This window comes from Geotrypetes seraphini, chromosome 9 (genome assembly GCF_902459505.1).
Source record: "Geotrypetes seraphini chromosome 9, aGeoSer1.1, whole genome shotgun sequence".
Lineage (NCBI taxonomy): Eukaryota > Metazoa > Chordata > Amphibia > Gymnophiona > Dermophiidae > Geotrypetes > Geotrypetes seraphini.
In genome coordinates this window covers 57,232,194-57,245,224 of record NC_047092.1, presented here as the reverse complement: position 1 = coordinate 57,245,224, position 13,031 = coordinate 57,232,194, and the positions used below count along the sequence as shown (strand labels likewise).

Below are 13,031 nucleotides of genomic sequence, written 5' to 3'. Positions count from 1 at the left end.
CAAAGGTAGGAAAATTGATTTTATTTTCAATTTAGTGATTGAAATGTGTCAGTTTTCAGAATTTACATCTGTTGTCTATATTTTGCTCTGTTCAGGAAAAAATGTATTTCTTATTATTTCCCTGGTGTTGGACTGCACACAATCTGGCATTTCAAGGTCTGGTTTAGGTATATTAGGACTTTTAGTTTGTGGTCCTATATTTGCATAGAATTTATCTGTGTTCTGCACATGTGACCAAGGCCAGCTGTTCTGGTAGGAATGAACATCATGGCCCCAAGTAGGAACAAATTTGTCGGCAGTTTCTCTGGATTATGAAAGGCCCCAAGCTTGAGGCTGCAGCTGGAGGGCCTCTGTGACATCACATGCATGCGTGGAGACCCTCTAGATGCAGCCCAGAGCGCAGGTAAGGAGAATTGAAGTTCGTGTGGGGCAGGGCTGGGGCAGAACAGGGAAGGACCACATGTCCTCCTTTTTTTAAAGAGGAAATCTGGTAACCCTAATCACGTCCCTAATAACAAAACTGACAAGGAACAGACTACAGGGTCCTTTTATTAAACTGCAGTAAACACTAACATGTGCTTACCACGGGTTAAAAAGGCACTATCGTGGAATCAGTGTTGTAGTTAGGGTGAGAGGCACCGGGGGAGGGGGGGGTTGAAAAAGCACAGTTACTTACCGTAACAGGTGTTATCCAGGGACAGCAGGCATATATTCTCACATGTGGGTGACGTCATCTACGGAGCCCCGATGCGGAAGCATTTTCAAGCAAACTTGATTGAAGATTTAAGTTTGCTCTGCTGCTCCACGCATGCGTGCCTTCCTGCTCCACTAGGGGGTGCATCCCCTCGTGGTCTCCAGTTCACTTAACTAGCCAAGAAGCCAACTTCGGGGAGGTGGGCGGGTTGTGAGAATATATGCCTGCTGTCCCTGGATAACACCTGTTATGGTAAGTAACTGTGCTTTATCCCAGGACAAGCAGGCATGATATTCTCACATGTGGGTGACCTCCAAGCTAACCGAAAAGGGATGGAGGGAAGTTGGCAATTTAAGCAAATAGATTTTGCAGTACCGATTGGCCGAACCGGCCATCGCTTCTGGACAGTGAGTCCAGACAGTAGTAGAGGTGAAGGTATGAACCGAAGACCATGTGGCAGCCTTGCAGATTTCCTCGATAGGTGTGGACCTGAGGAACGCTACGGAGGCTGCCATCGCTCGGACTTTGTGTCCCGTTACTCGACCATGCAGCGCGAGACCAGCCTGAGCGTAGCAAAAGGAGATGCAATCGGCCAACCAGTTGGACAAGGTGCGTTTGGAAACTGGGTGACCTAACCAGTTTGGGTCGAAGGACAAAAACAGTTGTGGGACTTTCCGGTGTGACTGAGTGCGTTGGAGGTAAAAGGCCAACGCTCTCTTGCAGTCAAGAGTGTGGAGCGCCACTTCTCCGGGGTGAGAGTGGGGCTTGGGGAAAAACACAGGTAAGACAATGGACTGATTGAGATGGAAATCAGACACTACTTTAGGTAAGAACTTTGGATGGGTGCGGAGTACCACCTTGTCGTGGTGGAATACCGTGAAGGGTGGGTCCGCTACCAGAGCTTGTAGCTCACTAACCCGCCGGGCGGACGTGAGCGCGAGTAGGAAAATTACCTTCCAAGTGAGGAATTTTGGATGGCATTTGTCTAGGGGCTCGAATGGAGGTTTCATTAGTTGAGCCAGAACCACGTTAAGGTCCCAAACCACCGGGGGGGGTTTGAGAGGGGGGTGGACGTTCAGCAGACCCTTCATGAAGCGAGAGACTAAGGGATGGAGCGAGAGGGCTTTCCCTTCCAGGGGCTGATGAAAGGTCGCAATCGCACTGAGGTGTACTCGAATGGAGTTGGTCTTTAGGCCGGAATGAGATAATTGAAGTAAATAGTCAAGGACCAGAGGGACGGGGACCGACACCGGGTCCTGGCTGTGGGCGGAGCACCAGGTTGAGAATCTGGTCCACTTTTGGGAGTAGCAGGTTCTCGTCGAGGTTTTTCTAGAGGCCTCCAATATCTCCTTGACTGATTGAGACACGGGGAGAGCAGTCAGGGGGAGAGAAACCAAGCATTCAGATGAAGAGATTGAAGATTGGGATGTAACAGTGAACCCTGACCCTGTGATAGTAGAGAGGGAAACAGAGGCAGAGGCAGTGGATCTCTGACACTGAGTTGAAGTAGAAGGGAAAACCACGGCTGGCGTGGCCAGCGAGGGGCAATCAGGATCAGGGTGGCTTGTACTGTTTTCAGGTGGACAAGCGTCCGCAGTATCAGAGGGAACGGCGGGAACGCGTACAGGAACCTTCCTTCCCAGTCGAGGAGGAAGGCGTCGGCCTCGAGCCGGTCCGGGGTGTGTATCCGGGAGCAGAAGAGAGGCAGCTTGTGGTTGTGAGGGGATGCGAACAGATCTATTTGAGGCATCCCCCACCTTTCGAACACCCATCGTAGGGTCTGAGAGTGTAGTGACCACTCGTGTGGCTGGAGGAGGTGGCTGAGTCTGTCCGCCAGACAGTTTTGTTCTCCTTGTATGTACACCGCTCGAAGGAAGGTGTTGTTGGAGATTGCCCATTTCCAGAGGCGCAGGGCTTCCCGACAAAGGGACCAAGACCCTGTCCCCCCCTGTTTGTTTACGTAGTACATCGCTACCTGGTTGTCGGTTCGGATGAGAACCACTCGGTCGTGGAGCAGATGTTGGAAAGCTACAGCTGCGAGATAGATGGCCCGAAGCTCTAGTACGTTGATGTGGCAGCGACGGTCTTGTGCTGACCACATCCCTTGGGTGCGTAGGCCGTCCAGATGGGCTCCCCAAGCGTACTCCGACGAGTCCGTGGTGAGTACCTTGCTGTGGGGTGGGATGAGGAAAAGCAAACCTTTGGAAAGATTTGAAGAGTCGGCCCACCAGCGGAGCGATCGTTGCAATGAAGGAGTTACTGTCACGGGACGGTCGATCGGGTCCCGGTCTTGACGCCATTGAGATGCCAGGGTCCATTGAGGGATTCTCAGATGGAGGCGGGCGAAGGGTGTGACATGGACGGTGGAGGCCATGTGGCCCAGGAGAGTCATCATCTGTTGAGCTGATACCGAGGTCAGCAGGGAGATCCTTCGACTCAGACTTACTAACGCCTCTAGGCGCGGAGGGGGGAGGAAGGAACGGAGGCGAACCGTGTCCAGCGTGGCCCCGATGAACTGTAGGGACTGCGAGGGGCGTAGTTGGGATTTTGGGAAGTTTATTTCGAACCCCAGACTTTGTAGGTAGGTAATAGTCTGTTGGGTCGCTGAGATAACCCCTTCCCTGGACGGGGCTTTGATTAGCCAGTCGTCCAGGTAGGGGAATACCTGGAGGCCCTGGGAGCATAAGGTTGCTGCGACCACCACGAGGCACTTGGTGAAGACCCGCGGTGATGATGCAAGGCCGAAGGGGAGGACTCGGTATTGTAGGTGCCAGTCCCCTACCTGAAAACGCAAGAACTTGCGGTGAGCGGGGTGCACTGGGACATGTGTGTACGCATCCTTGAGATCGAGGGAGCAGAGCCAGTCGCCCTTGTCGATCAGGGGGTAGAGTGTCGGTAGGGAGAGCATCCGAAATTTTTCCCGTACCAGAAATTTGTTGAGGCGTCTCAAGTCTAGTATTGGACGTAGGTCTCACGTTTTTTTCGGTACCAGGAAGTAACGGGAGTAGAAGCCCTTCCCCCGTTGGTCGGGGGGAACCTCCTCCACTGCTCTCAGGCGAAGCAGGTCTCGAGCTTCGGAGAGGAGTAGGGGTAGCTGAGTCCGGTTGGGAGGGCAATTCCTTGGGGGGTTGTCCGGAGGAATGGCCCGAAAGTTGATAGAGTACCCTGATGAGATCACGCCAAGGACCCATGCGTCCGACGTGGCTTGTTCCCAGCGAGGGTAAAAGGCTTTGAGCCGACCCCCGATGGGAAGGAGGCCTGTGGCTATGGCGGAGGGGGCCCGCCCCCTTCCGCGTGTCCCGTCAAAAGGACGGGGATGGTTTGGTGGTCACAGGCGGTTGGGATTTGGGCATGGCCCAGTGGTGGGCTTGCGGGCGCCTGGGTGGGGGCCGCAAGAAGACAGGGGTGGACTTTTGTGGGTAGCGGCGCGGAGGGGCCCTATATGGCCTGGACGTGGGCGGTTTGGGCTTTTGTCGGACAAGGGAGGCAAACGAGCGTTCATGTTCGGAGAGGCGTTTTGTAGCCGCCTCGATAGTGTCATCGAACAGTTCTTTTTCCACGCAGGGGAGGTTTGCCAACCGGTCCTGTAAGTTGGGGTCCATGTCGACCAGGCGCAGCCAAGCCAGTCGGCGCATGGCGATAGCAAAGGCTGCCTCTCTGGAGGAGAGTTCGAAGCCATCGTAGGCCGCGTGGAATAGATGAAGGCGCAGGTTGGAGAGGGACTCCAAAAGCAGGCCGAACGTTCCTTGCCGGGAGGCCGGTAGGTCAGTCTCAAAGGCTCTCAATAGTCCAATGAGGTGTTTGAGGTAGGATGTGAAGGTGAAAGTGTAGCTTTGCACCCTAGAGGCCATCATTGCGTTTTGATATAGTCTCCTGCCGAATTTGTCCAAGGTTCGGCCTTCTCGGCCTGGGGGGACCGCTGCTGAGACCCGGGATGGGTGAGCCTTTTTCAGGGAGGATTCTGCTAGCAGCGATTGGTGGGAGAGCTGTGGTTGTTCGAATCCCGGGTAGGGTACTGTGCGGTACTTGGCCTCCATTTTGGAGGGTACGGCCGTGACCATGTAGGGGGTCTCCAGGTTCCTGAAGAAGGCCTGTTGGAGTACCGGGTTAGGTGGTAAGCGAAGGGACTCTCTGGGCAGTGATGGCATATCCAGCTCCGCCAGGTACTCCTTAGAGTATCTGGAGTCGGACTGGAGGTCTAAGTCCAAGGCGTGGCCCATGTCCTGGACAAAGCGAGTGAAGGATGGGCGAGATGTTCCCGGGGCCCCGTGCGGGGTCGGTGAACGAGACCTTCGTCGGGTGGAGAAGGATGGGGAGGCTTCCCTCGAATATCGAGGTTCCTGCTCCGATCCATGCTCCGAGGCCGGGGAAGCACTGTGAGAGTGTTCCGGGGTTGTGGATCTTCGGTGTCTCGAGGAGCCCCTCGGAGACGATGCCGGGGTTCGGGGTACCGATCGATGTCGAATCGGTGACCTCGATCAGGACTCCCTCGGAGAATACCTGCGACCTTGGGTCGGGGTTCCGGTCCGAGGGGGGGTTTGGAGGATGCGCGGGTTGGAGAGTGATAACTCAGCCACCCTTAGTGGTCCCGTACGAGGTGTGGGAGAACGGCCTCGTAGAGTTGGTGAACCTCGGGCCTTCTTGGAGGTACAGCGGTTCGAGGTTTCTGTCGTTTTAGCCCGACGTTTTGCCCCTCGGCGGTCTGCGGAGGGAGAACGTCTCGGGCGCCTTGGCGAGGAGTCCGAGGAGGATGGGATGCGGCGAGGATTGCGCACCTTTCCTCGAGGTTGCTCGATGCGAGGCTCAGGCTGGTCTGGCACATTCGGGGTCGAGGTCGAGGCCGATTGAAACTGGGCCATTGCAGCGGACAGCTCCGACGTGATCATCGCTCGGAGTAGGTCCTGGAAGACGGGCACGGACAGCATCGAAGGCATGTCCACTGCCTCGGTGCACTCCACCGGGGGCGACCTCGTATCAGAGTATTCCCGTGTGGTGGAGGCACGGCCCGAAGGCTTGGAGGGCTTAGCCGGGGCTGTAAGCATGGGGCTTGCGCCCTGCGTCGACGTTGTCCCCGAGGCTGGCTTCTTCGATGTTACGGAACCTGAAGAGGGAAGAGGGGACTTACCCGGGGCCGAGGCTTTCTGTTGTCCCGAGGACTTCGGAGTCGAGTCTCGAGGCGATGCTGAGGTATCCGGGGCCGAGGTCAAGGCCGGGGCCGAGGCCGTGGCCGACCTCGAGGCCGAGGTGGAGGGTTGGTCCGGGGTGAAGAGATCCGCCATGCGGGCTTTTCTTCGACGGAGGGCCCGGTTCTGGAAAGTAGCACACTGGGGGCAGGAGTCGGTTGGATGAGCCGCCCCCAGGCAGAGAATGCACCGGCGATGCGGATCTGTGAGGGAAAGTAGCCGCTCACACCGGGTGCACTTTTTAAAGCCGGTCAAAGGCCGGGACATTAAATCGAAAGTAGCCGCGGCTCGATTAGCCACGCGGCCACGGGGACCCGGAAGCAGGAATCAAGTTAAAAGGTAAAGAATTCGCGCACAGCGACTTAATCGTGAAAAAACAAGAAAAAATTACGGTGCTGAAAGGCAGTTGGGGCAGAGCCTGAAAAACACGACTTCTAGGCTCAGCGGAAAATTTTGAACTGGAGACCACGAGGGGATGCACCCCCTAGTGGAGCAGGAAGGCACGCATGCGTGGAGCAGCAGAGCAAACTTAAATCTTCAATCAAGTTTGCTTGAAAATGCTTCCGCATCGGGGCTCCGTAGATGACGTCACCCACATGTGAGAATATATGTCTGCTTGTCCTGGGATAATATGTTTATTGATGAGTCAACAAGAGAGACCAAGAATACAACAAGAGAAGAAAATAAAACAATGATCATCGAAAATACAATACAATAAACAAAATAGAAGCGCAGAGCACAACCAGTAAAACTGCTGCGCATAGTCCAAAGCAGAAATGTTATGGCCCTCAGGTCAACCCCACCAAAATTTTGTGTTTTCATACACATAACAAACAAGCAAACCCCTCAGGAAAAATCCCCATACCAAAATCTGACTAAGCACCCGCATAGTGTAGCGCGGCCGGTGCCGTAAATCAGTGTGGCCCCGGTCCACGCTCACGACAGCGCTACTCCGGCGTGCTTCCCATAAAGGAAGGAAGTCCTGCTGGTCACTGTTCAATATCAATATGGATAAAGATTCCAAAAGAGTCAATTCAACGTTCATTAAGTCTCACTTTATTGTGGTGATACACTGGAGGGGAGGCTTCAGGTCAGTCTTTTCTCCACGCAACAAAATAAATAAGTCTAAAACAAAAATAGAGCTGACAAAAAAAAAATCCTGTCTCAGCCCTCACCTTCCTGCAGGTAATCCAGGTAGGTAAACAAACAGTTCTGAATACAGCTGCCTTCAGCACCAGGCAGTTACTTAATAACGCTAGTATCACTTTCATGCAGTGCTGTGCCCAAGCCCCAGAATAAGGCAGGCCTGGCCCCAACCAACTTAACAGGAGTTGGCGGGGGAGGGGAGTAGCTGAAACCACCATATACTTTCTGTTACACAGAATGCCACAAATGGCCCCACAATCCCAACCAGGATGTCAAGTGGTTTCTCCCCACATACTACTCCCTCACAGTCCCACACTTTGTAAGAACTCAAAAATGTGAACTTAACTAGAGCAGAACCATTAAGTTCAGAACACAAAAAAAAACGTGTTTTTTTTTTTTTCTTTCTTTCCTGCATTAACCCAGCAGTGCAGCACAAGTCTCACTCCTCTCTCAAGAGAAACACATTCACTGAGCAGCAGACAAAAATGGAATTTAACTTAGGCATATAACAAACTACCCATACCTGCCACTTAACTCTCCTCCATGGGAATATCTTCAGGCAAGCTGGTATGCTCTTGGCAGTCCATTAGTTCTGGTAGTACTGGCAACAGGGCTAGTGGCTGTATCCACCATCTCTATGTCCTGAGACTCAGGAGAGCAATCTTGTGAGACCCCTTCCTGGGCTGGCCCAGGGTAAACTGCCTGTCTCTTCCTCAGAGCAGCCTCTAATATGTTGAGGCGAACACGCCCTGTTCTCTGAGGAGGAGGGGCTGCCTGCACCTTCTGCCTAGCTCTCTTAGGATTTTTAATTATGTCCTGCAGCTGGGAATTAGCAGTGGGAGTAGAATTCCTCAGAGGCTGTTCCAGGCTGTTATCCCCAAAGGCTTCTACTCCCTGGAGATCAGCTATCTCAGAATTAAAGGGAAATGCAGGTTTTTCCCTATTCCTGGTCACAACCCTATCCCCGTGGTTGTCTCTTTGTATGGCTGGGCCAGGACTAGCTAAGGGCACGTCTGGCACAAGCCGAGCTTTAGGGATAGGATTGTGACATACCCTCACCTTTAAGGGATGACCGCCCTGAGATCTCAAACCTGACTCTGTACTTTCCTGCATCCTAGACAGGCTATCCACATTCACGCTCAATCGCCCTGGCCGATGCAGTACCCTGAACCGAAATGTCTGAAGGGCCAAATACCAACGGGTGAGACGGGAGTTATTATTCCGCATCGTATTTAACCACTTCAGCGCTGCGTGATCAGTTACCAGGGTAAACTCACGCTCCTGTAAATAATGTTCCAGGTTCTGCATCGACCATTTAGCAGCCAGACATTCCAGCTCCACGGTCGCGTAATTCCTCTCATTGGGATGAAGCTTGCGGCTTAAATATAATACCGGGTGTTCACCCCCTGAACTTCCTGACTCAGTATGGCCCCTAGACCTGTGCCTGAGGCATCAGTTTGAAGGATCAGGGGTTTGGATAAATCAATGGACCTAAGCACCGGGTTTGTGCATAAGGTTTTCTTGAGGTCCTCCAGTGCCTCTCTACCCGAAGCTTCCCATCCCAGTGTGTCTGGCCTATCCTTCCTGAATGCAAAAAGCTCCTGTACTCTGAGGAGGAGGGGCTGCCTGCACCTTCTGCCTAGCTCTCTTAGGATTTTTAATTATCTCCTGCAGCTGGGAATTAGCAGTGGGAGTAGAATTCCTCAAAGGCTGTTCCAGGCTGTTATCCCCAAAGGCTTCTACTCCCTGGAGATCAGCTATCTCAGAATTAAAGGGAAATGCAGGTTTTTCCCTATTCCTGGTCACAACCCTATCCCCGTGGTTGGCTCTTTGTATGGCTTGGCCAGGACTAGCTAAGGGCACGTCTGGCACAAGCCGAGCTTTAGGGATAGGAATGTGACAACAGGCATACCAATCTCACACACAAACATACTCTACTTCCATACCCCCATCAGCCAGACCACCCCCCCTGAACTCCCCATGCTGGAAACTACAGGCAGATGTAAATAAACCCGCCATAAGGCCAGGTAGGTCAGTACCTCAGGGTTGTTAGAGTGCTTGTAATAACCAAGCTCAAAGTGGGCTAACTCATGCATTTGATGTATCCAACAGTCCAGGGGTATAGCCCCTGGCTGAGTCCAATATTGCAAGATCAAACGTTTAACGGTCAGCAAAGTCAGGTAGATAAAGTGCCTCTGAGGAACCGTGAGGCCCTGCTCCTCCAACAGAGTCTGATTACCGAGCAACAAAGTCTTATAATCCCAATCGATAGTGCGTTGGAGGACCAGCCGAAGCTGCGCAATGGAAGAGTTCCATAAAGAAAGCTCAGGGCATTCCAGAAAAGAATGGAGGAATGTCCCTAGAGCCCCACTGCACTTAAGACACGTAGATTCCTCCCATAGACCCATCTGAGCACCCCGGGCTGAAGTAATGTAAGCTCTATGAAGGATTTTGAATTGGGTCTCCTGCCAGGCCGCAGATTTCACGAAAGCATGAAGGGTGTGAAACAGCATCAAGAAAGAATCAGGGGTGTAGTTGGAGGCCAAGTCCCTATTCCAAGCATCGCATAACAAAGTCAGATGCCCCTGAGACGCAGACGAGCGCATCACCCGATACCAGAGCGCGACAGAGCTCAGGGCAGACGGAATACGTAATAAGTACACATCAAGGTGTCCACAAAACCACTCCGCACCATAATGCGAGCAAAGACTCTGAAAGTAATGGCGGACCTGTAAGTAAGCAAAGAAGTGAGTTTTGGGTACATTCCACCTGTCCTGAAGTTGGGCAAAAGAATCAAATACCCCCGTATCCACATCCATCAGATGTGCGAGCGTCAGGGCCCCCCAAACCGCCCAATCGGCAAAGGGGGATCCCCTTGCCCCCGGTAAAAAGTCCGGATTACCCTGCAGTTGCAGAAATGGCGATGCACGGAAAGATCTCGTCTGCGCCTGACGCCACCACCGCCAAGCCTGGAGGAGAGGGCGCAAGAACCGAATTTTAGAAGCCAAGTCACCCCTCAATCCCCCCGGGGAATGCAGAAGGTTCAAGAAAGTGTAAGGTGCACTCCAACCTTCCAGCCACCCCTGCGGAGAAAATCTGGCCGATCCCGTCACTCCCTCATGAATAAAGCGCGTTAAAGCCGCCACGTTATAGGCACGGATATCTGGAAGTCCGAGCCCTCCCTCAAGCTTAAAAAGGGTCAACTTAACATAGGCAATACGTGCAGTACGTCCACGCCAAAGAAATACAGAAAAAAGAGAGCGAAGCCTTCGGACATCACGCTGTAGAATCCAAAAGGGCACCGTTTGGAGAGGATACAGTAGCTTAGGCAATAAGATCATTTTGATGAGCGCCGCTCTCCCCAAGAGGGATAGCGGAAGATCTCGCCACGTGTGACACAGAGCCTGAATCTTATCAAGTACAGCCAAGATATTACTCTGGTACATCACCCCAGGGTCCGGGTGCAGGTAGATACCCAAATATCTCATAGGAGCTGTCACCGGAGGGATCTGCAAGCCAGAGTGCCAAGGTTCCCACCCAAGCCCCGATAGAGGTAATAATTCCGATTTCGTGCAGTTCACCCGGAGACCGGAAAGAACATCAAACGCCGATACAATCTGCAACGCCACCGGCAAATGAATGGGGGCCTAGTCCAGGAATAGCAAAATGTCATCCGCAAATAAGATAATACGGCACTCCGACCTACCTATGCGGATGCCCCGCAAGGCATGGCTGGTACGAATCTTAATAGCTAGCGGTTCTATAGCTAAGACAAACAGTAGGGGAGAGAGGGGACAGCCCTGGCGAGTGCCCCGGCAGAGTGGAAAGGACTGTGAGAGGCTGCCATTAATAATAAGCCGAGCCCGCGGCTCCGTATAGAGCCCCCGAATCCAGGCAAGGAAAGTCCCACCTACGCCATACTCCTGCAACACCCAAAAAAGGTACTGCCAAGAAATGCTGTCAAAAGCATTTTCCATATCGAGCCCGACAATCGCGAATGTACCCCCTCTCCCCCTATGCTCATGGATCGCCGTCAATGCCTTCCAAAGATTCATCGATGCATAACGCTGAGAAACAAATCCCACCTGATCAGCCTCAACGAGCTGAGGGAGAAACACATTGAGCCGAGTCGCCATGATAGACGCCAACAGCTTAACATCTTGATTCAATAAGGAGATTGGCCTATATGAGCCAACCTGCGAGGGATCCTTTCCCGGCTTCGGGAGCAGAGAAATATGGGCAAGATTGTGTGAAACGCCCGCCGATGTAGTGGAAAGGAAGTTGAAGTAAGCACCCAAAGGCTGTACAAGCAAATCAGGCAAAAGTTTGTAATATTCCGGACCAAAACCATCGGGACCAGGCGATTTAGAAAGTTTTAATTTTTTAATCCCCATCCGGATTTCCTCCGGCGAGATGGGAGCGTTCAGCTGCTCCGTCTGAGCCTCGGACAACCGCGGAATGGGCAAATCCTGAAAGAAGCGATCCCGTTCTTCTATCGTGAAGTCCCTTCTCGCATACAGTGCACTATAAAAGTCAACGAACTGCGCTCGGATTTGAGAGTCTTGAGTGAGGGTCTCTCCCCTCAAATTCTTAACCACACGGATAAGTTGCTTCTTCCGGTAAGGCCTGACCAAATTCGCTAAGAGTTTGCCCGCCTTTCCTCCCCATCGATAAAGGTGAAATTTTTGATAATAAATATCCTGTCGAGCCCTAGCATCCAGTATCTCATTAATTTGAGAGCGCAAAGAACGGATCTGCTGACCGTCCGGTCCCTGTAGTGTCGCACGGTGACGCTTGCGGAGCTCGGCCAATTGCCCCGTCAGTGCAAGAAATTTCTCCTCCTGTTGTTTCCACCGCACAGCCACATATTGGGTAATATGACCCCTTAGCACAGCCTTCGAGGCCTCCCAAAACACCACCGGATCTACATCAGAGGTATTATTATACAAGTCATAGTCCACCCACCTGTCTCTCAGATATTCTCGAAACTTCTGGTCGCTGTAAAGAGAAGCCGGGAATCTCCAAGATTTATCGCCCCTACGCTCCGTGACCTCTATGGCCACCAGGACTGCGGAATGGTCCGACAAGACAGTATCCTCAATAGAAGTTCTGTCCACGCGGTGAAAGAGGGCTTGGGATACCAGAACATGATCAAGTCTAGAATACATAGAATGGGGATGAGAGTAAAACGTAAATTCCTGATCAAAAGGGTGGAGGGCTCTCCAAGTATCCACCACCACCAACTGATTACATAAGAAATTCACACCTCGCTGCTCGTGATTTCAAGGCCTCGGCCTGGCAGGAGAACAATCAACCCCAGGATCAGCTGTGACATTAAAATCACCTCCCACAATCAGTTGGTAAGAAGGGAATTGTGCCAGGATACCCAGCAGCCCAGAGTAAAAACTATGGTCATAAACATTCGGGGCGTACAGATTGCAAAAAAGAAACTGAAAACCCTAAAGGTCCCCAGCGACCACTATATATCTGCCATGTTTATCCTGAATTGTCTTGTGAATGTGTAACGGCAGGTTTTTATGAACCAGGACAGCCACCCCTCTCTGACGGCCATTATAGGCTGAATACCTCACATCCCCAAGCCATTCCCTGCGCAGCTTCTCATGTTCAGCACTCGTAAGGTGAGTTTCTTGAAGGAAAGCAATATCCACCTGACGCTGCCGAAGTCACGTAAGGATTTTCTTTCGTTTAATAGGAGAGTGGATACCATCAACATTAAGAGTCACCACTGTCAAATTAACCATAGCTATGTAGCCTACAGAGCCACCGATAGTGCCGTAAGGTAGACATAGAAAATGAAAAAAGAGACCAGACCCCCCAGCTAGGCCCAGCCCCCATTGGAGAAAGTACCCACAGAATCCAGCAATCCACTACTCTCCCCCCTCCCAAGCACACACACACCAGCCAAGCACACCCCCACCCCCACATACATACCCCATTCACTCCCCCCAACATTACCCCCCTCCCACCACCCCCCTCCCCCTTCAGCA

The 13,031-nt window shown here is 52.4% G+C and overlaps 1 protein-coding gene across 6 annotated transcripts in view; it reads right to left on the bottom strand.

Moving 5' to 3' along the window:
- The window catches only part of IMMP2L (inner mitochondrial membrane peptidase subunit 2), a 983,007-nt gene that overhangs the window by 941,969 nt on the left and 28,007 nt on the right, over nt 1-13,031 (bottom strand). Inside the window, exon 1 of one of the 6 annotated variants that reach the window (XM_033958071.1) lies at nt 7,547-7,667. The exons of the other annotated variants lie outside the window; for them this stretch is intronic. The gene's annotated coding sequence lies outside the window, so the exon portion shown is untranslated. Of the gene's footprint in view, nt 1-7,546; nt 7,668-13,031 lie in introns of those variants that run through there. 6 annotated transcript variants of the gene reach the window in all.